The 11,669-nt window shown below is 36.2% G+C and overlaps 1 long non-coding RNA gene across 1 annotated transcript; it reads left to right on the forward strand.

The window, feature by feature from the left end:
• Positions 1 to 2,568: 2,568 nt before the first annotated feature.
• LOC135744902 (uncharacterized) lies at positions 2,569 to 6,311 on the forward strand. The gene is made up of 3 exons (XR_010530875.2): positions 2,569 to 3,432; positions 3,879 to 3,933; positions 4,475 to 6,311. It is a non-coding gene; the product is annotated as an uncharacterized lncRNA (long non-coding RNA).
• The last annotated feature ends 5,358 nt before the right edge of the window (positions 6,312 to 11,669 follow it).

Genomic DNA, 11,669 nt, shown 5'->3' on the forward strand with positions numbered 1-11,669 from the left:
GATACATTTACTTGGTAAGCAAGTTGCTTAACCCTTGTGCATTGTTCAAATTTACTACCTTTCGTGTTGTTAGTGGATGAAAACATCCACTAAATTCAACGGCTATAAAAATGTATCTGATGAATATTTTTTCCAGATTTTTTTACATAAATCTGTTAATCAACCTCAGTACTGATCAAAACTACCAAATCGTCACAATAATTCCATGATTTTAACTCTTTAATTGCCAAGTTTATAAGTGGTGTCACTGATATTGGGAAAAACACACACAAAATGACAGAATTTCAATATAAAAAGTGATTATAACCTGGATTTTTTTTAAACCTTTTTCACAGTCTTGGGCATGTCAAAGATTGGTAAAAACATTGGCTTTGAAGCATTTTTTGTTTTTGTGTAGCATCAGTTTTTTTTTCTCCCTCATTTATTGTTAGTGGCTGTTTTTGCCCCATTGACTTCCATTATAACCACATTTTTTGATTGCAGAGTTATGACACCTTTGAATGTTGGTGTTTTTTCCTTTTGCTAAGAGGTCAAATTTGTTATTTTTACTGTTTGTCATTTTTACTGTCATTTTACCAATCTTTAACATGCCCAAGACTGTGAAAAAAGTTTTTAAAAAAAATCCCGGTTACAAACACTTTTTATATTGAAAATCGGTCATTTTGTGTGTGTTTTTTCCCCAAATCAGTGACACCACTTATAAACTTGGCAATTAAAGAGTTAAAATCATGGAATTTTTGTGAAGATTTGGTAGTTTTGATCAGTACTGAGGTGCATTAACAGATTTATGTAAGAAAAATTTGAAAAAATATTCATCTGATACATTTTTATAGCCGTTGAATTTAGTGGATGAATTTAGTTAGTCCACTCACAACACGAAAATTTTGCCCACGGTATATCGTTGAGTTTTGAAAAAATTCAAAACATTTTCTTAAAATATATGTAAATATAAGAGTTGTCACCAAAAATCATTCAATTTGATAAAACAGAGAGAAAGTTATGGCCAAATTAAGGTAAAAAAAACCTTGCAGTGGATGAAAACATTCACAACAACACATAAGGGTTAAGATAATAAGACTTGTTTTTTAAATAAATGATGAAAATCAAGAGTTTTTTTTACTTAAATCAAGTCAAAATATCTGCCAGTGCAGTAAGAAGTTTATTGGATTAAGTTGAAACTGGAATTAAGTTTATTTTTCATTCTGCCCTGGCAGATATTTTGACTTGTTTTAAGTAAAACACCTCTTGATTTTCATCATTAATATTATCCTTAGCCACTTGCTTACCAAGTAAATCTCAATTTAAGAATTTTCAGATATTTATATTAGAAACCAAGACAAAAAAAAAAACTAACACAGATATTCATTTTTGCAATGTGTGCAGGTAAAAGTATGTGAACCTTTTGGAATTTCATAGTTTTCTGAATAAATTTGTCATAAAATGTGATCTGATCTTCATCTAAGTAAAGGGTATTGATAAAACATAAGGCGTCTAAAAAATACACAAAAAATCTGATCTTTCATATCTTTATTGAGGACAACAACAACATTGGAGTAAGGTTTTACCCACGTAGAAGGTGACGTTCTCACGACCTTTCGCAACGTTCCCTTAAAGTTCTCTAAAGAGGATGAAAAGACCTGAACGTTTAGAGAACATTAGGTACCTTCCTAAAACGTCCTTTGTTGGTAATAAAAGTCTTGCAGTTCAAGGTTCCTTATGTGACTTTAGGGGGACGCCTGAGACATTAACAGAACATTCCCATATGGTACTATTTTGGTCAGATAAAAACGTTCCCGATATGACTGTAGGAAGACGTTCCATATTGGTTATCCTGTGGTCACATAAGAACGTTACAGAGAGGACATTTGGAACCTCAACAGAACATTCCCACATGATACTATTTTGGTCATATCATAACGTTCCTGATATGACTGTAGGAAGACGTTCCATATTGGTTATCCTGTGGTCACATAAGAACGTTACAGAGAGGACACCTGAAACATTTACAGAACATTCCCACATGGTACTATGTTGGTCAGATAAAAACATTCCCGATATGACTGTAGGAAGACGTTCCATATTGGTTATCCTGTGGTCACATAAGAACGTTACAGAGAGGACACCTGAGACATTAACAGAACATTCCCACATGGTACTATTTTGGTCAGATAAAAACGTTCCTCATATGACTGTAGGAAGACGTTCCATATTGGTTATCCTGTGGTCACATAAGAACGTTACAGAGAGGACATTTGGAACATTAACAGAACATTCCCACATGGTACTATTTTGGTCATATCATAACGTTCCCAATATGACTGTAGCGGGACGTTCCATGTTGGTTATCCTGTGGTCACATAAGAACGTTACAGAGAGGACACCTGAGACATTAACAGAACATTCCCACATGGTACTATTTTGGTTATATCATAACGTTCCCAATATGACTGTAGCGGGACGTTCCATGTTGGTTACCCTGTGGTCACATAAGAACGTTACAGAGAGGACACCTGAGACATTAACAGAACATTCCCACATGGTACTATTTTGGTTATATCATAACGTTCCTGATATGACTGTAGGAAGACATTCCATATTGGTTATCCTGTGGTCACATAAGAATGTTACAGAGAGGACATTTGGAACATTAACAGAACATTCCCACATGGTACTATTTTGGTCATATCATAACATTCCCAATATGACTGTAGCGGGACGTTCCATGTTGGTTATCCTGTGGTCACATAAGAACGTCACAGAGAGACATTTGGAACATTTACAGAACCATCCTACATGGTCCTCTGTTGGTCAGATAATAATGTTCCAGATATGACTTTAGGGGGACGTCCCATATTGGTTATTCTGTGGTCACATGGCAACGTTACAAAGAGGACATTTGGAACATTAATAGAATGTTCTCACATGGTCCTCTGTTGGTCATTTAATAATGTTCCTGATATCACTAGGAGGACAAAATATGAAATTACAGTTAGAGCATTTTATTTTTATAGGCAGTTAATACAAAGGATGTGTCAATGTGCAGTGGACCATACAAACAAAGTAATAAATAAATGATTTCAGAATGAAGAAAAATAAACGAGTGATTCAGTCTGCACTATCCTACATCAGACAAAGACAAATAGCAATTAAATAAGACTTTACATTAAATTGTGTTAACAAGCACAAAAATACTAGTAAGTAATACTATACTAATATGTATTATGTTGTACTCTCTGAATATGATGATGTAGAAGGCAATGCATCTTGGAAACAGTAGTCCGTTACCAGCAACAGCGTTCAATCCGCTTTATGAAAAGGACTACCTTACCCATAATGCCACAGCTTACAAGAGGACCCGGAAGTCGCATGAAATTCAAACTGCCACACTTGACGACGCGTGATCTTTGTTTTGTCTTTATATAATACTGTAAGGTAAGTTAAGATACTTTTCTTTTTAAACCTACATAGATTTCACTAGTTGTTCTACAGCGAGTTACATGAATGTTTTTTCTGTTTATTTGCTATTCTTTTCTGTGATGTTTTTTATTTCTATGTTAGGCTATATATTCTTATTTTCCATTTAAAGTATAACGATAAACATGCAGGCTTACAGTGAGCTAAACAATTTTAATAAAGAGGATGTTAAAAAAATCTTTAAGATGTTCGATCTTTACAAAATTAATTAATGCTCAGCCCACAAAGAAGCCAACCGAAGATCAAATGTTTTGTGTACAAAACAAAAAAATCGACACTTTTTGGAAATACTTTTGTAAAGGAATTTAATACCTAAGAATCATAAATTAGTGTTTGTCTTACCCATTTATTTTACTTTTTTTTTTTACAAAAAAAATGTAATGATTATTGTGCTTTGTTTGCAGAAGTCATGTACCACACATTGTCAAACCTGAAGAAGTGTATCTTCCTGCAATCTGGGTAAAGAAGGTGTAACTTTAATACACTATTTAAAAACATAACAGTCATGTTCATTATTTATCTTTGTGTAATTTGATTTAAATTACAATATTGAATGTATTGAATTTGTTAAATTTTGTATGAGGTAATTTCTTGTATGGGTTAATTTGCCTAATATCAGTATTAGATACAAAAGCACAAGTGTTTTGGTTTAAAAGTGACAGCATGTTTTAAAAATGTTTCAGGTACTGGGGCTTGGATTGTTTAAAGTAGTAAAGAATAATGGCAAATAATGAAGCAGGCAATAAAAAATACTTGACCAACAAGTTTTGGAGCTTAACATTTTTGTAGTTTGTAATTGCTTTTTTCTTTAAGTTGGTAATTTGAAAATCTTTTTGGAAGTCTGACATCTTCCAACATATTATTTCACATCTCGATTTGAACGTTAAAAAAAAGTTCTTGGATTTGTGATGTTTTGTAATATGTGTTTTTGCCCTTACTTATGCATTTTATGTAAATGTATTTTTAACTGGATTTGTATTTGTATGCTCTTATTCTGCAGGCTCCAGACCTGGAGATTGAAGTTCCTAAAGGTTGATGTTTATCAAGCTTGTGACCTTATTGCATGGTGTTATTTTTTTACATTTATATATCTAATACACATTTGCACATCTGTAAACATAAATTTAATATTTTGTGGGTTATTTTTAAATTTTATTTAACCAGTTGTTGTATATTGAAATCTGTTATTACATGTTATGCACTCCAACTGTAAATGTTTTGTTTTAATTGCATCTTTATTGTTTTAAACAATTTAATTAATGTGGGTTTTTGTTAGCTTTTATGTTATTCTTGTATTTTTTGGCTATTTATTTGTTTTTATTATCCTTCTGTTAATTTGCCAGATTTTGACCTTCTATTTGTTTTTCCTGTAATCTCACTTCAATTATTTTCTGTGTTTTTCAATGATACATTTTTGTCACAGTCCCAATTTGTTCCTGCTTGTTTCTCCATGTTTCCCCGTTCATCATCCATTTGGACTTCATTTCCCATAATCCTTTTCACTCTCTCACCTGAACTGTGTTTGTTATTATCCTCACCTGACAGTCATCCCCGTCATCACTCCATTGTCTAAATACCCCACTTTTCCGTTTGTCTAGGTCAGTTCTTGTTTATAGTGATGTGTTGTGTGTTTTGCTGTACCAGTTTCCATGTTCCTTGTTTTATATTAATTAAAGATTATCATTTTGGATTCATCATGATCTCCATCTCCTCCTTTATCTTCCACCACACCAACCGTATCAATTTCACAGTATAATTATATATTGTTTGAGTTATGGCTATTTTCTGTCTTAAATGTTCTGGGAACTTTACTAGGCAATGTCCTTAACACCAGTGGGGTCGTTCCGGGAACATAAAATTTCTACATAAAATATGGTTCCCTTAACATTTTCTGAACGTCCTAAATGTTCCGTGAAGGTCTGCCAAATAACGTCCTTCACCCTTTTAAAGAACTCCACAACACGTTTGTCTCATAACGTTTTGGGAACTTTACTGGGCAACGTCCTTAACACCAGTGGGGTCGTTCTAAGAACATTATGGGAACGTAAAGTGTACATAAAATATGGTCCCCTTAACATTTCCAGAACGTCCTGAATGTTCCGTGGAGGTCTGCCAAATAACGTCCTCCAGCCCTTTAGGGAACTCCACAACACGTCCGTCTCATAACGTTCTGGGAACTTTACTGGGCAACGTCCTTAACACCAGCAGGGTCGTTCTAAGAACATTATGGGAACGTAAAGTGTACATAAAATATGGTCCCCTTAACATTTCCAGAACGTCCTGAATGTTCCGTGGAGGTCTGCCAAATAACGTCCTCCAGCCCTTTAGGGAACTCCACAACACGTCCGTCTCATAACGTTCTGGGAACTTTACTGGGCAACGTCCTTAACACCAGCAGGGTCGTTCTAAGAACATTATGGGAATGTAAAGTGTACATAAAATATGGTCCCCTTAACATTTCCAGAACGTCCTGAATGTTCCGTGGAGGTCTGCCAAATAACGTCCTCCAGCCCTTTAGGGAACTCCACAACACGTCCGTCTCATAACGTTCTGGGAACTTTACTGGGCAACGTCCTTAACACCAGCAGGGTCGTTCTAAGAACATTATGGGAACGTAAAGTGTACATAAAATATGGTCCCCTTAACATTTCCAGAACGTCCTGAATGTTCCGTGGAGGTCTGCCAAATAACGTCCTCCAGCCCTTTAGGGAACTCCACAACACGTCCGTCTCATAACGTTCTGGGAACTTTACTGGGCAACGTCCTTAACACCAGCAGGGTCGTTCTAAGAACATTATGGGAATGTAAAGTGTACATAAAATATGGTCCCCTTAACATTTCCAGAACGTCCTGAATGTTCCGTGGAGGTCTGCCAAATAACGTCCTCCAGCCCTTTAGGGAACTCCACAACACGTCCGTCTCATAACGTTCTGGGAACTTTACTGGGCAACGTCCTTAACACCAGCGGGGTCGTTCTGAGAACGTTATGGGAACGTAAAATTTCTAGGGGGGTAGCACACTTGGAGTCTTGTTTAGATAATACGTTTGGAGGTGTGGACTACAGCTACTTTGACTTATAAAAAACCCTCAAACTTTTGGAGTTTGCTCTGCACAAGAAGAACACGCTTATGTAAGCCATGCCTCCCCAAAAAAAGCTTTCAGAAGAGCTACGGTCAAGAATTGTTGGTTTTTATTAAGCTGGAAAGGGTTACAAAGTTATTTCAATGATTTAAAAAATTCACCAGTATACAGTTAGGCAAGCAATCTACAAATAAAGAGGCTTTGGGACTGTTGCTACCAAGAAGTGGGCACCCAGTCAAAATGACACTAATAGCACAATGAAGACTCATCAATGAGGTAAAGATTTAAGGCATCATTGGAACTTGCTTACATTTCTGTTCATGCGTCTACAATACATAAAACACTGAACAAGCAGGGTATCCACGGCAGGACATCATGAAGGAAGCCACTGCTTCCTAAAAACAACATTGCTGCACGTCTGAAGTTTGCAAAATAGCACTCCACAGCAGTATTGGCAAAATGTTTTTTGGACTGATGAAACTAAGATGAAACTATTTGGAAAAAACACAGTGCTACATCTGGCGTAAAAAGGGCTTGGCATTTCATCATTAAAAACATCATCCTAACTGTAAAGTATGTTGGAGGAAACATCATGATTTGGGCCCGTTTTCCTGCATCAGGACCTGGGCAGCTTGCAATCATTAGGTGAAGATGAACTCCCAAGTAAATGAAAATAGAAAAACAAAATACACCTTTTTGAAAGCCCAGACCTCAACCCAATAGTGATGCTATGGATTGACTTGAAGAGGACCATACACATGAGTGTTCTGCTAGGAAGAATTGGCTAAAATTCCTCTTCAGCAATGTGCAGGTCTTGAGCTTATCACTGTATTTATTTTTACACAGAGAAATGTATTTTTGCCATAACCTATGGGTTTATTTGTTTATGCTATATGAAAATTATGTGTCGATGTTCAACAAAGCTTTTTTATTTGGAATAACAGGACCACTTATACACAACATCATCAGGAATATGTGTTTAGAAAGTAAGAATTGTTTTTATTCTAAAGAAGTAAAACAATATGGTTGTAAAGCAGAATCCATTGCACATTTGTGAAAGACAAGCTTTTGTACTTTACAGGTTTTTTATGTCACTGTCAGTGTAAGGCAACAGCGGTTGATTCATCAAAGTTTCAGCTTCTTGTCTTCAGCTCCATGAGAGAAAAGGACGTTTTTTGAGTCTTTGCTTTACATGTTACTGAGATATGAGTATTCATATCTGTTTGTGTATTTCTTCACATGTGAAGTTTTCTTACAATAGTAGCTGTTTTCTTTTTTGATGTTTCTGAGAAAAACATGTTTATATTTCTCTTGTGTGTAAGTGAGATGACACTGTAACACTAGAGATAACACTAATGAAATATGTAGGGTTAAAACTAAAGTGTTGTTTTACAAACCAGCTGGCAAATTTCCCCAATGGAAACTATGCTGGCGGGCTCATGTTGACTCTGGAAGTGTAAGTGAAAGTGAGATTTCAAAGAAACCATAGCGGAGAGATGAATTTTAAAATAATTCTGGGATCATTTTTAAGGTCTCAGATGTGGAGTAAACTTAGGCAGACTTGGTTTGTGAGAAACAGGCTGCTGTTCCTTACAGTCGCAATGAAATTAAAATGAGAAACTGGAATTTGTTTTGCAATGTTTTTTTATAAATGACTTATCTGTGAGCTTTATTATTTTTTTAAATTTCATGTGCCCTCATAATCTTTAATCAAAAATGCTAATCTCCTCCCCTCTCAAAACGATCTCTCTTTACATCATACGGTATAGAGACAGAGCGCAGCGCATCATAATCTGAAAACCACGCCCCCGGGGGGAAAACAATCCCACCGTCTCCATTGACTTTGTATTTCGAGAGGCCGCCTCCTTGTCATTTCTGGCTTATAACAAAAAACAGAATAATGCCTAAAAGCTGCTGTGTGACAATCAGTGGCGGAGCCAGAGGGGTGTCCAGGGTGGCACTGGACACCCTTGACAGGTCACTGGCCACCCCGTGTGCCACCCCAAATTTAATGCGCTACTTTCACTTAATCCCTTTGTTTATTTTCGACGTGCGGCAGCGCAGCACATTGTTAAAAACATTATGAATATTAACCCTGCGGTCGTGGCGCAAACTCTTTAGCCTATTTTTCAATCACTGCGCAAAGAGACTTGGATTACTCCGCTGATTTTGGACATACAGATATTATTTATACATCATTTAAAACGTTAAGGTGTCATTTTTTGTATGTCTATAAAAGCTGAATGTTGTGCTTTTCACATAATTAAGAAAATATACATACTACGCGTTCTGTTATCTCTCCATCGTGATGTCTTTTCAAAAACACGTCAGAAAAATTACTGTAACTTAACGAATACTTTTCATACCATCAGAAGATAAATGTCATGTCTACATAATTGGAATCTCTTTAAAATGATGTAAGTGAAGTCGTATTTGCTAATACTACATAATTTCACCGTATGCTGGAAGTGTGGTAATTTTCTTGTGGGCTGAATAAAGTCTAAGATTGCCAATTCTGTTTACAACAAAACCCAGCACCATGTTTTCATTCTTGATGTGATATTTATAGGCTACTGTATGATTGTTAATTCGACTGGATAGCCACATTGAACTTGAAAGAGCGTTGCGCATATCCGAAAGTGCGCGTGCACAGCAAGAGCTTACGCCTTCATGCTCGCAACTTAGCGTCTTTTTGGTTTAAACGGACAAATGCTCATATGTCAAAATAGCTGTCTTGATGATTTTCATACTAAACATTTGGTTACTGTACGTCTTAAACGAATAAACATTGTATTGCATTCGGTCTTAGCCTAACCTGTTGAAGTCTCTCTGTCATTAAAGTTAATTAAATATCAAAAGAAAAAAGAAAACTTTTGCATCTTCTGTATCTTCGTAAATAAACATCCTTGTGTAGAGCTCTGCTATTTGAAGTAAGTTTAAGGTTTATCATGGAGTTTAGATTTCCTGATCTTTTGCTTCATTAAAGGGATAGTTCACAATATGAAAATAATTTTTACATCCTTATGTTGTTCTAAACCTGTACGAATTTCTTTTTTCTGATGAACACAAAAGAAGATATTTTAATAAATGATGGTATGCACACAGCTGTAACCATTGACTTCCATAGTAGGAATAAAAACAACATGATGGAATTCAATGGATATACCATAAATTGTGTGCTTACCATCATTTATCAAAATATCTTCTTTTGTATTTATTAAAATAAAATACAGGTTTAGAACAACATAAGGGTGAGTAAATGATGACAGAATTTTCATTTTTGGGTGAATCCGTTTTACAGACAGTAAATCAGATGTAAGAAATACAGTAGAAAGATTTTATTTAGATTGATTATGTTTACATCTAATGCGATCAAAAGATTAATTTATGCTTTCTTGATACATGGTTACACGTCATTTTCTTTTATGGACTATGGACCCCCTAAAGTAGCTTTGGCCACCCCCTGGCCACCCCATTAAAAAAATTCTAGTTCCGCCACTGGTGACAATATGTACAGCTAACAAGCAAAAGAACCCAGAAATAAGTTTTTATAAGCTGTCGAGTCGTAAAACCCAGCCTTTAAGAAGAAAAAAGTGGATCACCGACTACGTTTCCCCCTAGTGGACGCAGTTCTACTTATAGGAGTACAAAGAAAAGTTGCCTGATTCCACTTTTGTGTCTTTAAACGCTCGGTTTTTGAGGTCGACATCTTAAAAAAAACTTATTTATGGGTTTTTTGGCTTCTTAGCTGTACACCTTGTCACACAGCAGCTTTTAGGTATTATTCTGTTTTTAAGTTTAAACTGTAAATACGTTCTTATAAGCTTTCGACCCCAAAAAATGAGCGTTTAAAGACACAAAAATGGAAACAGGCAACTTTTCAGAGTACTCATAGTAGTAGAACTGCGTCCACTAGGGGGAAACGTAGTCGGCGATCCACTTTATTCTCCTTAAAGGCTGGGTTTTACGGCTCAACAGCTTATAAAAACTTATTTCTGGGTTCTTTGGCTTGTTAGCTGTACATATTGTCACACAGCAGCTTTTAGGCATTATTCTGTTTTTGTTATAAGCCAGAAATGACAAGGAGGCGGCTTCTCGCAATACAAAGTCAATGGAGACGGTTGGATTGTTTTCCCCCCGGTGGACGTGGTTTTCAAATTTGCATAACTGCGCTCTGTCTTTATGGCAGGTGGGCGGGAACTGGGAAAAGTTTGCTGCAATTAGCAATTAGCAACACAACTTAACTTCAAACAATCCAATCAGATCTTGATGGACAAAAGGTAAAAGGTACAAAACGGTACCTTTTCTGTCGCTGGGATGGTACCCTACAGTTCTGTTTTGTACCTTTACATGTATACTAAACATAAAACAATGATGTACCTTTTGTGTACATTACTGTACCTTTTGTACCTCTAAAATTTTACTAGTAAAAATTGTTCTTTAAAGGGCAAAATCCACTTTTACAAGATGTTTGGACATAATGTGTGTTGGCAGTGTGTGCACACAACCACACTACGGTGAAAAAAATCCACCCCCTTCTTTTTTTTACCCATTAAACCGAAACATTCTCATTAGACATGCTGTTTTGATTCTCTTATCAATGGGGCTGTTTACACTTGGTATTTAGATGTGTTTTACTCGATCGGATCACAAGTGGATGAGAGAGACACATTACGTTTACACCTGGTATTTAAATCCGTCTCTTTTGTCCACTTTCGACCGCTTCTGTCCTGAATACTGTAAGGGGGTGGTCTGTGAGACGGTGGGCGAGTCTCTCTGCTGTCATTCAAATGCGAGCGGGAGTAATTATGAGTTCATATGGACCGACGTGAACTAATATTATGTCGGAGTCCGCGTGTATGTCTAGCAAGTAAACATGCTGCACAGTGTTTTGTTTGTGTATATGTTAGAGCTTTCTCTGAATTTTCAGCGCAATTGATGAAATAGGATCGCGCAACTTTCACACGCTTTCAAAACGAAACTACGGAGATCGCCTCTTCAGTTGTATCAATGAAAGGCTAAAAATAGCACTGTTCACATTATCTTCAAGCCAGACGTCATAAAAGACGTAAAACTTGTGTTTAGTACCTCAGATTAGATAAATGGGCAGAGAG

Source organism: Paramisgurnus dabryanus, chromosome 3, assembly GCF_030506205.2.
Source record: "Paramisgurnus dabryanus chromosome 3, PD_genome_1.1, whole genome shotgun sequence".
NCBI classification, from domain to species: Eukaryota; Metazoa; Chordata; class Actinopteri; order Cypriniformes; family Cobitidae; genus Paramisgurnus; species Paramisgurnus dabryanus.